Here is a 20,705-nt window from a genome sequence, read left to right on the forward strand (position 1 = left end):
TGCCTGGGTGGGTATTTCTGACTTCAAACCGGGGGTTGAATCATCTTATTTATCATGCACGTTTGCACTTTTTTGGAAGTTAAAACTTATGGTCCTGAGATTGGGAGAATTGCCTTTTTTAGAGCATTTACTTAAATGGCGGCACCCAAATGTCAGTACCGAATATAGAAAATGCGGTTACCTCTCTGAAGCAATGGAGCACATAGCCTGCACGTGTCCCTCATTGCTCAATGTCAGAAGGAACTTGCTGTGTGACGCATGGAACAAACTCGGAGTTCGTACATGTCGCCAGGCGATAATAGCCACCATGAGCTCTGAAAATACAAAGCTGAACATTCAGTTCACCAAATTTGCCACCAGAGCGGCCAAATCACTGGGCAAATGAGGGGCCGCAAACCTCCTTGTCTCTGGCCGCATCAGTATTCAGTCCCACGATGAACTCATGAACATTTGATCACCCAGTATAGTTTATTTGACCATTTATTTTTACCTAATACTAATTGTTTTTATATAGCGTGAACTTGACTCGAACCGAACCTGGTATCAGAGCGCTTTACATAGCACCAGTTACGTTACACAAGGACACACATTCATTTTTGTTAGGCACGGGGGTATTAAGTGATTTGCCCAGAATCACAGGATTTTTGGCGACACTACCGAGACTCGAACCAGGTTCCCCAGGTCCGAGGCCGAGCGCCCTAGCCGTTAGGCCAACTCCTCTCCCACTTACTTAATTACGGCTTGAAAATGTATGTCTAAGTCTCCCTCTCCAGCTTTTTTTAAGTAATGCTATTATTGTCTTGTCAACCAAGGCTTTTAACTTTTTAGGCAATCGGTCATTAGCCGGACACTTTAACTACATCTCACTTTTTAGCAAGATTAACACACCTTTTTGGCACTAATTGTGTCTTTAAAAAAAAATCCTTGTATACATGAATTACGGGATTTTAAAATTGAATGCTTGAAATGTATGTCTAGGGTGGAGATGTTCAAACTGGGGGTGTGCCCCCTTAGGGGGCCCTCAGGGGATCCCAGATGGGGCGCCAGGCTCTGGCCCAAAAAAATTATACTGACAGTGCTTTATTTTAAGCTGGAAATAATGAGCGGCAGTAAGCTGCTCTCCAATGGGCCATCACTAACATGTTTTGTCTTATATCCCAGCTGGGACTATGTGTCAAAAGGCACTGGACCCCAAATGTTCTTCAAAACCTCCACCCCCACTTCAAATAAACTCACTGTGGGTACTTGTACCCGTTATTAGAACATTGCAATGTTGGGAGCTCCATTGAAGACAACCGAGTAGCTATGGGCTTGTAATGGCTGGTATAAGTCCGGAGCTCCAACATTCCAATGTTTGTCTTCATGTTTCTCCTTTTTAATTTAGAACATTCTACAGTGGGTGGAATGTTCTAATAGCCTTATAGCCTTTCTGCCTCAGGGTATACCGGTTGTTAAAGGCCCTGAACCTGTGTTTTAGGCCCGAGCCACAGGCCCTCGGCAGCGGGCTATTAAACTATAGTAAGGCTTGCCTGACTAGAGCAATATGTTGGGCAATCATGCATTTGATTGCATTTTTAAAACAGAAATTAACTGCAATGCTTAAATAAGTCTAGACATATTTAAACATTGCCAATTGAATAGAATAATTGTGAAAAATTCTAAGGGGCGCCCTATGATTGCTGGGAGGAAGGGGGGGTGCGATATTAAAAAAGTTTTAAGACCACTGGTCTAGGGTGTTCCTCATCGGAGAGGTGTGAGGGGCCTGATGTAACACTGTTGGTTAGTCAAATCTTAAAGGGGACGGCACAGAGACTCAAAGCCAATGGATTTTAATGTCGAACCTGTTCATCACCACTCAATCATCCTCACTGATCGCAATAAGTGACTGGATCAGGTGCCGTCCTATCTTTGTCACCAACAGGAACATGCAAAAATTAAATAATTGTGAAACCTGGATGATGGATGGAACATTCAAAGTTTACCCTAAGCTTTTTTACCAACTATATACCAATATGAAAAGACTAACATCCCCATCATATACGTACTACATCCCAATAAGTGAAATACCACCTACATAGGGCTCCTTACAATAATAAAACAACACACCAACAACTACTTCCCACAAAAAATAATCATTGACTTTGAACAAGCAATGATTCAGTCAATTTTCTAAATATACCCTCACACTGCAATACAAGGTTGTTATTATCTCTTCAACCAAAGTATCTGGAGACTCCTACACAAATCTACTTTAAGTATAGATTAGATTACCTCACCAATAGCAACTTTGCCTATCAAATCAAAAAATTAATAGCCTTGTCCTATGTACCAACAACTGACTTAGCCAACCACTATACGCTTTCTACCAAGCAAACGAAACGAAACTAACTCCCTTCCTAGACTACTTTGAAGAAACTTGGGTGGGGAGGCTAAATAGGTCAGGGCACTGAAAGCAACTAAAGTTCCAAATTCCCTGGTGGAACGTCTATGATAGCACCCTAGCTCAAAAAGCTAAAACTAATAATGCGGTGAATGGCTAGCACAATGCTAAGGCAAGAGCAATCCCTAACTAAAATAGCCTCCAAGCTCAGTATATATATATATATATAAAGATCTTTATTCGGCTTATTCACAGTGGAAAAACCATAAAAGAGACAGGTAATATCGTACATTACATAATTGCATGATAAAAAAAAGAAATACACACATTACATAGCATTTCATATAAAATTCATTTAACAGTTAAAAAAGGAGTTGATCGAAATATGTGGGAAACCGCTCAAAGTGGGCTTGATGAGGATTTTTAGAGATTCTTTCTATGTTTCACGATGCATTTTAAAAAATTACTAACAAAATAACAGACATTTTCCGTTTCCAGCATTTGGAGTCTTAAGAGGGCGGGTCTGCATTGTCTCAACCCCCAAGTTCTTAATATCGGTAGTAGCCAGATCTTTCTGTGGGCTTGATGAAATTTACAAAGCAGGATCACATGCAGGTTAGACTGTGTTGATAAGCCATCACACGGGCAAGGCGGGAGTGTGGCGTTCCAACAGTTTTGTAGCGGAAAAGTGACCATTCTAAAAAAAGTGTTTAGCCTAAATCTTGTAATTAACATTCTTTCGTAAGTTGATGTTTGCAGTGCCAAATACGGATGAATGTCATAGGCTATTTGAATCATGTTCGCATGTATAACTGCCGTTTTTGAGGAGTTGGATGCAAGTCTTAAGGATTCTAAATGTCTTAATGCTTCCGGTTTAAGGTCTTTTTTAGAGGTGTCTGATATGGATACTGGATCCAGGTAATAGTTCTCAAAACCTAGGTCATTAAAAAAATTTCTAACGTAAAGGAGCCACTTTATTTTTGAAGAATTGTCCAGGTTCATTGAATCAGCAATGATGGATTAGGTCAGTGCGTTTTTATCTGATTTCCAGATACGGCGCCACAACATCAATGGTTCTATTTTGATTAGGTCCTCTATATAGGGTATGCCTAGTTCTAAATGCATTGCATAAGTTGAGGTACCTTTGGGAGTGGCTAATAGGAATCTCAAGAAGGCATTTTCTGCCTTCTGGATTAAGCTGGTGTCAGTGTAGCCCCAGACTCCCACGCCATATGTTGCGATTGCCTGGCATTTAGCGTTATAAATCTTTAGTAGCTCCACTGGTGGCCTTTTTCCTAGTCTCTGAGAAAAGGTTGTTAGGGCGGCAATTGATCTCTTAAATAAATGTGCCCTTGTGTTCACTGCTGGCTTCCAAGTCAATTGGTCATCTATCATAACCCCCAAATAGGGATATTGAGGGGTAGCTTCAAGCTTTTGGTTGTCAAGCTGTATGGGTTTTATTCTTTTCTGACCCTTACCGGCCGTCATTACAAACGTTTTCTTCACATTCACCATTAGGTCAAGATTACCCATGAAGGTCGTGTACCTATTCAATGATTTTTGGAGCTCACGAGGAGTTCGTGCAAGGATGACAGCGTCATCCGCATAGAGCAGGGCTGGAATCAGGCGTCGGTTTATGCGTGGGAGGTCCTGAGCCCCCCTCAACATCTCCCCCTCCAGACCATTGGTATAGAGTGAGAAGAGGAAGGGGGCCAGGACGCATCCCTGCCTGACTCCACGCCCTACACTAAACGGGGACGTCAGCTCTCCATTTAGGCCAAAACGCACTCTGGCCGATGCCCCGGTATAGAGCTCTCTTAAGAAGTCCAAAAGGGGGAGGTCTACTCCTAATTGGGCTAGGACCTTATACAGCTTTGCGTGCGAGACGCAGTCAAAAGCTGCGGATATGTCGACAAAGACCATATATATCTTAGTTTGGATGGCCTGGGTATATTTGCCCATTATTAGGGTGAGGTTAAGGACCTGCTCTAGTGTGCCGAAGCCCTCGCGAAAGCCAAATTGAATGTCGGAGATAATGCCTTGGTCCCCACTCCACTGCTGAAGACGCTCTAGGATGACTCTCCCCACTACTTTCCCAAGCGAATCCAGCAGTGAGATTGGCCGGTAACATTTTGCATCTTGGCGGTCCCCCTTTTTGAAAATGGGGACCATTATTGATTTAGTCCAAGAGCTTAGGATTCCCTCGTTTGCGGCCGCTGTACAGACTCTCGTTAAAATGGGGGCCCAGAGGTCTAGGTTGCTTTTGAAGAAGTCCACTGGGACCCCATCGGGACCTGGTGCCTTGCCTGGTTTACTGTTCTGCAAAGCCTCCAAGAGATCTGGGATGTCAAAGGGAACCAAAATGGGGTACTGGGCCTTTAGGGGTAATGGGTCTGTAGGTGAAGTGTTTTTGAAGATCTCCGCGAAATGTGTGACCCAATTGTTTTCATCAATGGCGACTTCTATTTTTGGGATGCCAGTTTCTGAGAGATATGGAGTTCTAACTGTGCGCCAAAAAAGCTCACTATTTTTTGAGACTGCGCCCTTATGGAGGTCGTCCCAAAGTTTTTGCTTGAGATGGGCAGTTCTCAGCTTTCGTTCCCCTATGTATTGACGCCTTAAAAGTTGGATCTGGGCTGCATCACGCGGTTTGTTATGGAGTGCTGATTTCAATTTTGTTAATGCGGCTGTGCAATTATGATTAAACCATTTCTGTTTTGTGGAACGGTTTACTTTGGGTTTTGTGGTAAGTAGGTCCTTTGTATAATCTAAAATTAATTTAAAATTTGTTAGGACTTCCTTGTGACTTGATGCAAGGTCTAGACATTTTACAATATTTGGATAGGTCCGAGTTATTAGTTTTTTTGTTATTTCAGTGGGATTGATTTTTGCCCATTTAATTGTGTATCCATTATGTTTACCGACCTCAATTTTATTCTGTGTGAGGGTGGTCGCTATATCTGATTTGTGGGAGGTGCTTACTGGCATATATAGCTTGATCGTTAAGGCTGAGTGGTCACTAAGAGGATTAGGAATGACCCCGAAATCCTTAACTATGTTCATCAGGCCAGGGGAAAGGAATATAAAATCTACCGTAGTTTGATGGCCTCTGCCCACGTAAGTCGGACTAAATTTGTTAGCGTCTGCATCGTGATGGTTAACAATATGCAGATCCAAATCCGAAAGGACAGCGTTAATAGTGTTTCCCATTTTGTTATGTGCAAAGTGCGCTAATGGGGCACCGAGTTCGTCCACTATTCCACAACACAGTGGGTTAGTCGTTGAACAGGGATGGAGGTTGAAATCTCCTCCCCAAATTAAGTGGGTTGCCTCTTTACCAGATCTCCATTGGTAAAATTGTTTTAATTTATCATATAGACTTGTGAGGAGAGTTATGAAATTTTCTTCCGATAGATTATTATATACATTAGTCAGAATGATTGTTTCTTTATTCACAAGGGTTAATGAGAGAATTTGATGGTTAGAATCCTGAGAGAGTGTGACCACTTTGTTGAGTGATAGGGTGTTTGCAATATAGATTATTAACCCTCCTTTCGATCTTCCCATTAGGCTGGTTAATGCTGGTACAAAATGGGTTTTATAACCTTGTAAATGTAGTTCTTCTAATAACCATGTCTCTTGGAGACAGATTATTTGGTATGGTTTTAGGAACTTTTGCGCAGATCCGTCCTCGATTTTGCTTCGAAGGCCTGCGGTGTTCCAATAGAGTATTGTAATTGGAAAGAGCTCAGCATTTAGTTGTTCTATTGAGGTTATGGGTTCCGTATTTCTAGAACCTGAGGGGGTAATCGAGGTCTGTGGGGAAGAAGAAACATGATGGTCGTTGGGTAGGGTTTCTGTTAGTGGTCAGTCGACCATTTCTAGGCCACTGTACCTGTTGTATAACGGGATGTTATACCATGGATCCCACCGGGATTGATCTCTGGATAGCGGCCATTGCGTGTGAGGTCTTCTGTCTTCCCATCGTCCACCCTGATGGCGTTGTCTTACTGTGTGCCAGGAAAAATCTGGCTCATAAGTGTTAGGGGGGCCGTGGTATCTAGGATTTGATAAATCGTCCTGCCTGGGGAATGGAACGGACCAGGGTGGGTCTTGCTCCTGGATAAATCCGTCCACTTGCCTAAAGGGATAGAAAAAGGAGAGTGACTTGATCTTAATACCTCCATTTGAGGCAATATCTTCCCATGCGCAGACGTAGTCCGCTATGCGTGGGTCCTCAAAAGTAATCGCTATACAGTCCCCGGGGATCGTCTTTCTGGTGCTACCCACCCATGGAACTCTAGCAACGGATCTAATCCTTCCACGCCAGGTGGATGGAATCGGGCGGTTGGTCTGGAGCCAATGCTGGGCCTTATTTTTTAAGGACCAAACGGGTTCCGAACTAAGATCAGTTAATTCGGGGACGCGAGCCATGACCACCACGTACGGTGAGGCCTCAGGAGGAAAATCTGCTGGGAGTCTTGGGGGACCAAAATTCTTAGCAGTATTTCTCTTGGGCCTATCCGAGGGGGTTTTTGGAGCTGGGGCCTGAGGGGCCGATGATTTAGTTGAAAATGTATTTGCATTTTTACCAAGGGTTTTATTAACAGAACTATTAGGAGCCACTGGAGTAGGGGCGGATGTAAGTGCCGCGCCTGGGGAGGTTAATATGATTGTCTGTTGTGAATTATTAGTGATACTCGGAGCAGTAGCAATTTTTGATGTTTTCGCTAAGTTTGGTGTATTATTGTTAGTGTGCACGTTGGGGGTTGTTATCCGAAGAGTCTTTTGTTGGGGATTGAGCGAGGGTGGATTTGCATTGGCAATTTTAGTAATAGTTGGTTTTTTAATATTAGTTCCTCCTGCTTTTTGTGGGCATGGTAAAAGGGTTGAGTATTGGGTTTTTAAAAATTTTGAGATTTGTGACTCCAAGTGTGCTAATCGCTGTTCTAGGGGTTGTAATGCTTGTTTAAATATGCTAGCTATATTGGTCAGTGTTAGTTCAGGGACCTCCATATCACTCAAGTCCACTTGGGCTTGTATGAGAGAGGGAGAGTCCGGAACTCTCGGGATCGATGTTTCCTTCTCTGATTGATGAACTGACGCTAGGATCTCTATTTGCACTAATCTATCTTCTCGATCTTGTGGGAGGCTAGGTGGCTGCGTCGGGTTATTTGGTGCATTGGGATTAGTGGACGCCCTTTTCTTACTAATGGCTCCCTCCCTCCTACCCCTTTCTATTCTTTTGTCTGTGGAGGAAATTTATGGAGATGTTAGCAGGAGTAGATCCGGTGTTTTTTCTAAATCAAAGCTAAGCTGTGAGTCCGCCAGCTGGGATACTGATAAATCTACTGTGTTTGGTAAGCTGCGTCTCTCTCGTGTTGGGGCTACCTCAGCATTTGACGCTCCTACGGCTGGGGATCTAGCTTCCGCCAGGATACCTAATGAGGATCTTTTGGCGAATGCCAGATCCAGAGAGACCCTTTCTTCCATCATTGAAATACTTTGGTCTATGAATGTGTTAGCCTTCGTTAGGAAGTCGTCCATAGGGCCAAGCAGTTTACCCACTAAGCTCGGGGCTTTAGTTTTAGTTTTGGATCCTCTTGTAAGAACCATTATTGTTATTGTTAGGCAGTGAATCGGGTGATGTTACTAGAAAAAGGAATGGAGTGTATCAGGTGGAAATGTCAGAGTGGTGGCCCAGTCCAGTCTCTTGCGTCCTCGAACGGCCTCAAACGGCCCGCTCTTTGCCCGGTCTTCGCCCCGGGCTCCGACCCGCGCGCGTCCCGCGTCGCGTTGGAGGTTGGTTGCTTAAATGGAAGAGTTAATGGGCGTGGCCGCCGGGGGAAGAGGCACCAGCTGCAAGGTGCGGTGTTTTCTGGGCCTCGCAGTCCCCCGGTAGGCTTTTCCAGGACACAGCCTATCAGATGCACTACAACCTGGGCGGGTCGCGCTGAGAGCGGGTTGACTTACCGCCGAATGCAGTAACGCTCCCACCAGCCGACCACTGCCACAGGGAATGCGCAGCAGTTCGTGGACAAAAGGCAAATCCTCAGGTGATTGCAAATTCGGGTCAGTGAGCGGCACCCGCGCAGCGGGTGTCGCGAAAAGTTATAAGAAACGGGCCAATTAGATGGGCGTGGCCGCCGGGGGAAGAGGCACCAGCTGCAAGGTGCGGTGTTTTCTGGGCCTCGCAGTCCCCCGGTAGGCTTTTCCAGGACACAGCCTATCAGATGCACTACAACCTGGGCGGGTCGCGCTGAGAGCGGGTTGACTTACCGCCGAATGCAGTAACGCTCCCACCAGCCGACCACTGCCACAGGGAATGCGCAGCAGTTCGTGGACAAAAGGCAAATCCTCAGGTGATTGCAAATTCGGGTCAGTGAGCGGCACCCCAAGCTCAGTAAGCAAACAAAATCAATGTATGAATACCTACAAGACAAAACCTGACTATTTCCAAACACCAAAGGGCTAGAGTACCAAGACATAGTTGCTAATTCTACTTTTTTAAATTAATAATTATAATCGTCATTTAAAAATTTAAAATGCACACATATGACATAATATAATTGTTAAAATAAAAAAGAAACAAATAAACCAAATGTAACCAAAAACATTTTACACCCTTGATAATAAAAAATAATTTAGTTATGTCGCAGTAGACGGTCCTCGAAAACAAACATATCCATAGTAGATCAATTGAAAAATTAATCCATCCGACAAGAAGAAATGCAAAGATGCAACTGTGGAAAAAAGGATCCAACGATGAAATCCTCCCAAAATGAAACCCTCAAAACCCCCAAAATTTGCTTAGAAATAACTCTCCAACAAACCCGAAAAATGAAAGGAAATTTAAAAAATAACTTGTTTTAAAGTAACAAAATATAATTTTACAAAAAAAAGAAAATGTATTTAAAAAATGTAAAAAGAAATGTATTAATAATGAAAATCAAAACGTTTATAATGAAAGAACTGAAAATATTCTAACTTTACTATTACATGACTATACTTCAGAAAAACTTTAAATACGCCAGAGGATCCTTTGTAAAGCAGAAAGAGGCAGTAAGGGCAAAACCCTGGTCACGCGAGGTTGCCTCAGCGAAACATTTGAAACAACTACTTGGCCCAAGCCTTACCCAATTGCTAAAGGTGATGAAGGCAAAGATAACCAACTCCCTATCATATGGGCATGAGATCATGATGGGCGCATTAAGTACCCCTCTAAACAAATTAACCACCAACATTTTTAAACAAGCATGGCGCCTGCCAAGATCCTCGTCGCCAGCCCAAATCAGACTTGAACTTGGACTATTAGACCATCATGGTGTCGAGGCTGGTGCGTTTATCAAGCTTTGCAATAGACTGCGCAAATTCCGGGAAGGCAGCTTGGAGGTTAGACTTTGGAATTAAATATTGACCAGCCAATCTAGCCAAAAACATCGGCATCATCTCAACAATTCCTTGCAGCTACTCCGCGTCAAGGAATACTGGGGAACAAATCCATTACAGCCGGCGTTAAAGACTGTTATTAAGAGAAGTGTCCGGCTATGGTCCTTTCATTCAGACAGGGTTAAACTGTCCAGAAGGAAACATGCCTGGGTGGGTATTTCTGACTTCAAACCGGGGGTTGAATCATCTTATTTATCATGCACGTTTGCACTTTTTTGGAAGTTAAAACTTATGGTCCTGAGATTGGGAGAATTGCCTTTTTTAGAGCATTTACTTAAATGGCGGCACCCAAATGTCAGTACCGAATATAGAAAATGCGGTTACCTCTCTGAAGCAATGGAGCACATAGCCTGCACGTGTCCCTCATTGCTCAATGTCAGAAGGAACTTGCTGTGTGACGCATGGAACAAACTCGGAGTTCGTACATGTCGCCAGGCGATAATAGCCACCATGAGCTCTGAAAATACAAAGCTGAACATTCAGTTCACCAAATTTGCCACCAGAGCGGCCAAATCACTGGGCAAATGAGGGGCCGCAAACCTCCTTGTCTCTGGCCGCATCAGTATTCAGTCCCACGATGAACTCATGAACATTTGATCACCCAGTATAGTTTATTTGACCATTTATTTTTACCTAATACTAATTGTTTTTATATAGCGTGAACTTGACTCGAACCGAACCTGGTATCAGAGCGCTTTACATAGCACCAGTTACGTTACACAAGGACACACATTCATTTTTGTTAGGCACGGGGGTATTAAGTGATTTGCCCAGAATCAGGATTTTTGGCGACATTACCGAGACTCGAACCAGGTTCCCCAGGTCCGAGGCCGAGCGCCCTAGCCGTTAGGCCAACTCCTCTCCCACTTACTTAATTACGGCTTGAAAATGTATGTCTAAGTCTCCCTCTCCAGCTTTTTTTAAGTAATGCTATTATTGTCTTGTCAACCAAGGCTTTTAACTTTTTAGGCAATCGGTCATTAGCCGGACACTTTAACTACATCTCACTTTTTAGCAAGATTAACACACCTTTTTGGCACTAATTGTGTCTTTAAAAAAAATCCTTGTATACATGAATTACGGGATTTTAAAATTGAATGCTTGAAATGTATGTCTAGGGTGGAGATGTTCAAACTGGAGGTGTGCCCCCTTAGGGGGCCCTCAGGGGATCCCAGATGGGGCGCCAGGCTCTGGCCCAAAAAAATTATACTGACAGTGCTTTATTTTAAGCTGGAAATAATGAACGGCAGTAAGCTGCTCTCCAATGGGCCATCACTAACATGTTTTGTCTTATATCCCAGCTGGGACTATGTGTCAAAAGGGACTGGACCCCAAATGTTCTTCAAAACCTCCACCCCCACTTCAAATAAACTCACTGTGGGTACTTGTACCCGTTATTAGAACATTGCAATGTTGGGAGCTCCATTGAAGACAACCGAGTAGCTATGGGCTTGTAATGGCTGGTATAAGTCCGGAGCTCCAACATTCCAATGTTTGTCTTCATGTTTCTCCTTTTTAATTTAGAACATTCTACAGTGGGTGGAATGTTCTAATAGCCTTATAGCCTTTCTGCCTCAGGGTATACCGGTTGTTAAAGGCCCTGAACCTGTGTTTTAGGCCCGAGCCACAGGCCCTCGGCAGCGGGCTATTAAACTATGGTAAGGCTTGCCTGACTAGAGCAATATGTTGGGCAATCATGCATTTGATTGCATTTTTAAAACAGAAATTAACTGCAATGCTTAAATAAGTCTAGACATATTTAAACATTGCCAATTGAATAGAATAATTGTGAAAAATTCTAAGGGGCGCCCTATGATTGCTGGGAGGAAGGGGGGGTGCGATATTAAAAAAGTTTTAAGACCACTGGTCTAGGGTGTTCCTCATCGGAGAGGTGTGAGGGGCCTGATGTAACACTGTTGGTTAGTCAAATCTTAAAGGGGACGGCACAGAGACTCAAAGCCAATGGATTTCAATGTCGAACCTGTTCATCACCACTCAATCATCCTCACTGATCGCAATAAGTGACTGGATCAGGTGCCGTCCTATCTTTGTCACCAACAGGAACATGCAAAAATTAAATAATTGTGAAACCTGGATGATGGATGGAACATTCAAAGTTTACCCTAAGCTTTTTTACCAACTATATACCAATATGAAAAGACTAACATCCCCATCATATACGTACTACATCCCAATAAGTGAAATACCACCTACATAGGGCTCCTTACAATAATAAAACAACACACCAACAACTACTTCCCACAAAAAATAATCATTGACTTTGAACAAGCAATGATTCAGTCAATTTTCTAAATATACCCTCACACTGCAATACAAGGTTGTTATTATCTCTTCAACCAAAGTATCTGGAGACTCCTACACAAATCTACTTTAAGTATAGATTAGATTACCTCACCAATAGCAACTTTGCCTATCAAATCAAAAAATTAATAGCCTTGTCCTATGTACCAACAACTGACTTAGCCAACCACTATACGCTTTCTACCAAGCAAACGAAACGAAACTAACTCCCTTCCTAGACTACTTTGAAGAAACTTGGGTGGGGAGGCTAAATAGGTCAGGGCACTGAAAGCAACTAAAGTTCCAAATTCCCTGGTGGAACGTCTATGATAGCACCCTAGCTCAAAAAGCTAAAACTAATAATGCGGTGAATGGCTAGCACAATGCTAAGGCAAGAGCAATCCCTAACTAAAATAGCCTCCAAGCTCAGTATATATATATATATAAAGATCTTTATTCGGCTTATTCACAGTGGAAAAACCATAAAAGAGACAGGTAATATCGTACATTACATAATTGCATGATAAAAAAAAGAAATACACACATTACATAGCATTTCATATAAAATTCATTTAACAGTTAAAAAAGGAGTTGATCGAAATATGTGGGAAACCGCTCAAAGTGGGCTTGATGAGGATTTTTAGAGATTCTTTCTATGTTTCATGATGCATTTTAAAAAATTACTAACAAAATAACAGACATTTTCCGTTTCCAGCATTTGGAGTCTTAAGAGGGCGGGTCTGCATTGTCTCAACCCCCAAGTTCTTAATATCGGTAGTAGCCAGATCTTTCTGTGGGCTTGATGAAATTTACAAAGCAGGATCACATGCAGGTTAGACTGTGTTGATAAGCCATCACACGGGCAAGGCGGGAGTGTGGCGTTCCAACAGTTTTGTAGCGGAAAAGTGACCATTCTAAAAAAAGTGTTTAGCCTAAATCTTGTAATTAACATTCTTTCGTAAGTTGATGTTTGCAGTGCCAAATACGGATGAATGTCATAGGCTATTTGAATCATGTTCGCATGTATAACTGCCGTTTTTGAGGAGTTGGATGCAAGTCTTAAGGATTCTAAATGTCTTAATGCTTCCTGTTTAAGGTCTTTTTTAGAGGTGTCTGATATGGATACTGGATCCAGGTAATAGTTCTCAAAACCTAGGTCATTAAAAAAATTTCTAACGTAAAGGAGCCACTTTATTTTTGAAGAATTGTCCAGGTTCATTGAATCAGCAATGATGGATTAGGTCAGTGCGTTTTTATCTGATTTCCAGATACGGCGCCACAACATCAATGGTTCTATTTTGATTAGGTCCTCTATATAGGGTATGCCTAGTTCTAAATGCATTGCATAAGTTGAGGTACCTTTGGGAGTGGCTAATAGGAATCTCAAGAAGGCATTTTCTGCCTTCTGGATTAAGCTGGTGTCAGTGTAGCCCCAGACTCCCACGCCATATGTTGCGATTGCCTGGCATTTAGCGTTATAAATCTTTAGTAGCTCCACTGGTGGCCTTTTTCCTAGTCTCTGAGAAAAGGTTGTTAGGGCGGCAATTGATCTCTTAAATAAATGTGCCCTTGTGTTCACTGCTGGCTTCCAAGTCAATTGGTCATCTATCATAACCCCCAAATAGGGATATTGAGGGGTAGCTTCAAGCTTTTGGTTGTCAAGCTGTATGGGTTTTATTCTTTTCTGACCCTTACCGGCCGTCATTACAAACGTTTTCTTCACATTCACCATTAGGTCAAGATTACCCATGAAGGTCGTGTACCTATTCAATGATTTTTGGAGCTCACGAGGAGTTCGTGCAAGGATGACAGCGTCATCCGCATAGAGCAGGGCTGGAATCAGGCGTCGGTTTATGCGTGGGAGGTCCTGAGCCCCCCTCAACATCTCCCCCTCCAGACCATTGGTATAGAGTGAGAAGAGGAAGGGGGCCAGGACGCATCCCTGCCTGACTCCACGCCCTACAGTAAACGGGGACGTCAGCTCTCCATTTAGGCCAAAACGCACTCTGGCCGATGCCCCGGTATAGAGCTCTCTTAAGAAGTCCAAAAGGGGGAGGTCTACTCCTAATTGGGCTAGGACCTTCCACAGCTTTGCGTGCGAGACGCAGTCAAAAGCTGCGGATAAGTCGACAAAGACCATATATATCTTAGTTGGGATGGCCTGGGTATATTTGCCCATTATTAGGGTGAGGTTAAGGACCTGCTCTAGTGTGCCGAAGCCCTCGCGAAAGCCAAATTGAATGTCGGAGATAATGCCTTGGTCCCCACTCCACTGCTGAAGACGCTCTAGGATGACTCTCCCCACTACTTTCCCAAGCGAATCCAGCAGTGAGATTGGCCGGTAACATTTTGCATCTTGGCGGTCCCCCTTTTTGAAAATGGGGACCATTATTGATTTAGTCCAAGAGCTTAGGATTCCCTCGTTTGCGGCCGCTGTACAGACTCTCGTTAAAATGGGGGCCCAGAGGTCTAGGTTGCTTTTAAAGAAGTCCACTGGGACCCCATCGGGACCTGGTGCCTTGCCTGGTTTACTGTTCTGCAAAGCCTCCAAGAGATCTGGGATGTCAAAGGGAACCAAAATGGGGTACTGGGCCTTTAGGGGTAATGGGTCTGTAGGTGAAGTGTTTTTGAAGATCTCCGCGAAATGTGTGACCCAATTGTTTTCATCAATGGCGACTTCTATTTTTGGGATGCCAGTTTCTGAGAGATATGGAGTTCTAACTGTGCGCCAAAAAAGCTCACTATTTTTTGAGACTGCGCCCTTATGGAGGTCGTCCCAAAGTTTTTGCTTGAGATGGGCAGTTCTCAGCTTTCGTTCCCCTATGTATTGACGCCTTAAAAGTTGGATCTGGGCTGCATCACGCGGTTTGTTATGGAGTGCTGATTTCAATTTTGTTAATGCGGCTGTGCAATTATGATTAAACCATTTCTGTTTTGTGGAACGGTTTACTTTGGGTTTTGTGGTAAGTAGGTCCTTTGTATAATCTAAAATTAATTTAAAATTTGTTAGGACTTCCTTGTGACTTGATGCAAGGTCTAGACATTTTACAATATTTGGATAGGTCCGAGTTATTAGTTTTTTTGTTATTTCAGTGGGATTGATTTTTGCCCATTTAATTGTGTATCCATTATGTTTACCGACCTCAATTTTATTCTGTGTGAGGGTGGTCGCTATATCTGATTTGTGGGAGGTGCTTACTGGCATATATAGCTTGATCGTTAAGGCTGAGTGGTCACTAAGAGGATTAGGAATGACCCCGAAATCCTTAACTATGTTCATCAGGCCAGGGGAAAGGAATATAAAATCTACCGTAGTTTGATGGCCTCTGCCCACGTAAGTCGGACTAAATTTGTTAGCGTCTGCATCGTGATGGTTAACAATATGCAGATCCAAATCCGAAAGGACAGCGTTAATAGTGTTTCCCATTTTGTTATGTGCAAAGTGCGCTAATGGGGCACCGAGTTCGTCCACTATTCCACAACACAGTGGGTTAGTCGTTGAACAGGGATGGAGGTTGAAATCTCCTCCCCAAATTAAGTGGGTTGCCTCTTTACCAGATCTCCATTGGTAAAATTGTTTTAATTTATCATATAGACTTGTGAGGAGAGTTATGAAATTTTCTTCCGATAGATTATTATATACATTAGTCAGAATGATTGTTTCTTTATTCACAAGGGTTAATGAGAGAATTTGATGGTTAGAATCCTGAGAGAGTGTGACCACTTTGTTGAGTGATAGGGTGTTTGCAATATAGATTATTAACCCTCCTTTCGATCTTCCCATTAGGCTGGTTAATGCTGGTACAAAATGGGTTTTATAACCTTGTAAATGTAGTTCTTCTAATAACCATGTCTCTTGGAGACAGATTATTTGGTATGGTTTTAGGAACTTTTGCGCAGATCCGTCCTCGATTTTGCTTCGAAGGCCTGCGGTGTTCCAATAGAGTATTGTAATTGGAAAGAGCTCAGCATTTAGTTGTTCTATTGAGGTTATGGGTTCCGTATTTCTAGAACCTGAGGGGGTAATCGAGGTCTGTGGGGAAGAAGAAACATGATGGTCGTTGGGTAGGGTTTCTGTTAGTGGTCAGTCGACCATTTCTAGGCCACTGTACCTGTTGTATAACGGGATGTTATACCATGGATCCCACCGGGATTGATCTCTGGATAGCGGCCATTGCGTGTGAGGTCTTCTGTCTTCCCATCGTCCACCCTGATGGCGTTGTCTTACTGTGTGCCAGGAAAAATCTGGCTCATAAGTGTTAGGGGGGCCGTGGTATCTAGGATTTGATAAATCGTCCTGCCTGGGGAATGGAACGGACCAGGGTGGGTCTTGCTCCTGGATAAATCCGTCCACTTGCCTAAAGGGATAGAAAAAGGAGAGTGACTTGATCTTAATACCTCCATTTGAGGCAATATCTTCCCATGCGCAGACGTAGTCCGCTATGCGTGGGTCCTCAAAAGTAATCGCTATACAGTCCCCGGGGATCGTCTTTCTGGTGCTACCCACCCATGGAACTCTAGCAACGGATCTAATCCTTCCACGCCAGGTGGATGGAATCGGGCGGTTGGTCTGGAGCCAATGCTGGGCCTTATTTTTTAAGGACCAAACGGGTTCCGAACTAAGATCAGTTAATTCGGGGACGCGAGCCATGACCACCACGTACGGTGAGGCCTCAGGAGGAAAATCTGCTGGGAGTCTTGGGGGACCAAAATTCTTAGCAGTATTTCTCTTGGGCCTATCCGAGGGGGTTTTTGGAGCTGGGGCCTGAGGGGCCGATGATTTAGTTGAAAATGTATTTGCATTTTTACCAAGGGTTTTATTAACAGAACTATTAGGAGCCACTGGAGTAGGGGCGGATGTAAGTGCCGCGCCTGGGGAGGTTAATATGATTGTCTGTTGTGAATTATTAGTGATACTCGGAGCAGTAGCAATTTTTGATGTTTTCGCTAAGTTTGGTGTATTATTGTTAGTGGGCACGTTGGGGGTTGTTATCCGAAGAGTCTTTTGTTGGGGATTGAGCGAGGGTGGATTTGCATTGGCAATTTTAGTAATAGTTGGTTTTTTAATATTTGTGGGCATGGTAAAAGGGTTGAGTATTGGGTTTTTAAAAATTTTGAGATTTGTGACTCCAAGTGTGCTAATCGCTGTTCTAGGGGTTGTAATGCTTGTTTAAATATGCTAGCTATATTGGTCAGTGTTAGTTCAGGGACCTCCATATCACTCAAGTCCACTTGGGCTTGTATGAGAGAGGGAGAGTCCGGAACTCTCGGGATCGATGTTTCCTTCTCTGATTGATGAACTGACGCTAGGATCTCTATTTGCACTAATCTATCTTCTCGATCTTGTGGGAGGCTAGGTGGCTGCGTCGGGTTATTTGGTGCATTGGGATTAGTGGACGCCCTTTTCTTACTAATGGCTCCCTCCCTCCTACCCCTTTCTATTCTTTTGTCTGTGGAGGAAATTTATGGAGATGTTAGCGGGAGTAGATCCGGTGTTTTTTCTAAATCAAAGCTAAGCTGTGAGTCCGCCAGCTGGGATACTGATAAATCTACTGTGTTTGGTAAGCTGCGTCTCTCTCGTGTTGGGGCTACCTCAGCATTTGACGCTCCTACGGCTGGGGATCTAGCTTCCGCCAGGATACCTAATGAGGATCTTTTGGCGAATGCCAGATCCAGAGAGACCCTTTCTTCCATCATTGAAATACTTTGGTCTATGAATGTGTTAGCCTTCGTTAGGAAGTCGTCCATAGGGCCAAGCAGTTTACCCACTGAGCTCGGGGCTTTAGTTTTAGTTTTGGATCCTCTTGTAAGAACCATTATTGTTATTGTTAGGCAGTGAATCGGGTGATGTTACTAGAAAAAGGAATGGAGTGTATCAGGTGGAAATGTCAGAGTGGTGGCCCAGTCCAGTCTCTTGCGTCCTCGAACGGCCTCAAACGGCCCGCTCTTTGCCCGGTCTTCGCCCCGGGCTCCGACCCGCGCGCGTCCCGCGTCGCGTTGGAGGTTGGTTGCTTAAATGGAAGAGTTAATGGGCGTGGCCGCCGGGGGAAGAGGCACCAGCTTCAAGGTGCGGTGTTTTCTGGGCCTCGCAGTCCCCCGGTAGGCTTTTCCAGGACACAGCCTATCAGATGCACTACAACCTGGGCGGGTCGCGCTGAGAGCGGGTTGACTTACCGCCGAATGCAGTAACGCTCCCACCAGCCGACCACTGCCACAGGGAATGCGCAGCAGTTCGTGGACAAAAGGCAAATCCTCAGGTGATTGCAAATTCGGGTCAGTGAGCGGCACCCGCGCAGCGGGTGTCGCGAAAAGTTATAAGAAACGGGCCAATTAGATGGGCGTGGCCGCCGGGGGAAGAGGCACCAGCTGCAAGGTGCGGTGTTTTCTGGGCCTCGCAGTCCCCCGGTAGGCTTTTCCAGGACACAGCCTATCAGATGCACTACAACCTGGGCGGGTCGCGCTGAGAGCGGGTTGACTTACCGCCGAATGCAGTAACGCTCCCACCAGCCGACCACTGCCACAGGGAATGCGCAGCAGTTCGTGGACAAAAGGCAAATCCTCAGGTGATTGCAAATTCGGGTCAGTGAGCGGCACCCGCGCAGCGGGTGTCGCGAAAAGTTATAAGAAACGGGCCAATTAGATGGGCGTGGCCGCCGGGGGAAGAGGCACCAGCTGCAAGGTGCGGTGTTTTCTGGGCCTCGCAGTCCCCCGGTAGGCTTTTCCAGGACACAGCCTATCAGATGCACTACAACCTGGGCGGGTCGCGCTGAGAGCGGGTTGACTTACCGCCGAATGCAGTAACGCTCCCACCAGCCGACCACTGCCACAGGGAATGCGCAGCAGTTCGTGGACAAAAGGCAAATCCTCAGGTGATTGCAAATTCGGGTCAGTGAGCGGCACCCGCGCAGCGGGTGTCGCGAAAAGTTATAAGAAACGGGCCAATTAGATGGGCGTGGCCGCCGGGGGAAGAGGCACCAGCTGCAAGGTGCGGTGTTTTCTGGGCCTCGCAGTCCCCCGGTAGGCTTTTCCAGGACACAGCCTATCAGATGCACTACAACCTGGGCGGGTCGCGCTGAGAGCGGGTTGACTTACCGCCGAATGCAGTAACGCTCCCACCAGCCGACCACTGCCACAGGGAATGCGCAGCAGTTCGTGGACAAAAGGCAAATCCTCAGGTGATTGCAAATTCGGGTCAGTGAGCGGCACCCGCGCAGCGGGTGTCGCGAAAAGTTATAAGAAACGGGCCAATTAGATGGGCGTGGCCGCCGGGGGAAGAGGCACCAGCTGCAAGGTGCGGTGTTTTCTGGGCCTCGCAGTCCCCCGGTAGGCTTTTCCAGGACACAGCCTATCAGATGCACTACAACCTGGGCGGGTCGCGCTGAGAGCGGGATGACTTACCGCCGAATGCAGTAACGCTCCCACCAGCCGACCACTGCCACAGGGAATGCGCAGCAGTTCGTGGACAAAAGGCAAATCCTCAGGTGATTGCAAATTCGGGTCAGTGAGCGGCACCCGCGCAGCGGGTGTCGCGAAAAGTTATAAGAAACGGGCCAATTAGATGGGCGTGGCCGCCGGGGGAAGAGGCACCAGCTGCAAGGTGCGGTGTTTTCTGGGCCTCGCAGTCCCCCGGTAGGCTTTTCCAGGACACAGCCTATCAGATGCACTACAACCTGGGCGGGTCGCGCTGAGAGCGGGTTGACTTACCGCCGAATGCAGTAACGCTCCCACCAGCCGACCACTGCCACAGGGAATGCGCAGCAGTTCGTGGACAAAAGGCAAATCCTCAGGTGATTGCAAATTCGGGTCAGTGAGCAGCACCCGCGCAGCGGGTGTCGCGAAAAGTTATAAGAAACGGGCCAATTAGATGGGCGTGGCCGCCGGGGGAAGAGGCACCAGCTGCAAGGTGCGGTGTTTTCTGGGCCTCGCAGTCCCCCGGTAGGCTTTTCCAGGACACAGCCTATCAGATGCACTACAACCTGGGCGGGTCGCGCTGAGAGCGGGTTGACTTACCGCCGAATGCAGTAACGCTCCCACCAGCCGACCACTGCCACAGGGAATGCGCAGCAGTTCGTGGACAAAAGGCAAATCCTCAGGTGATTGCAAATTCGGGTCAGTGAGCGGCACCCCAAGCTCAGTAAGCAAACAAAATCAATGTATGAATACCTACAAGACAAAACCTGACTATTTCCAAACACCAAAGGGCTAGAGTACCAAGACATAGTTGCTAATTCTACTTTTTTTAATTAATAATTATAATCGTCATTTAAAAATTTAAAATGCACAAATATGACATAATATAATTGTTAAAATAAAAAAGAAACAAATAAACCAAATGTAACCAAAAACATTTTACACCCTTGATAATAAAAAATAATTTAGTTATGTCGCAGTAGACGGTCCTCGAAAACAAACATATCCATAGTAGATCAATTGAAAAATTAATCCATCCGACAAGAAGAAATGCAAAGATGCAACTGTGGAAAAAAGGATCCAACGATGAAATCCTCCCAAAATGAAACCCTCAAAACCCCCAAAATTTGCTTAGAAATAACTCTCCAACAAACCCGAAAAATGA

This window comes from Lissotriton vulgaris, chromosome 1_1 (genome assembly GCF_964263255.1).
Source record: "Lissotriton vulgaris chromosome 1_1, aLisVul1.2, whole genome shotgun sequence".
NCBI classification, from domain to species: domain Eukaryota; kingdom Metazoa; phylum Chordata; class Amphibia; order Caudata; family Salamandridae; genus Lissotriton; species Lissotriton vulgaris.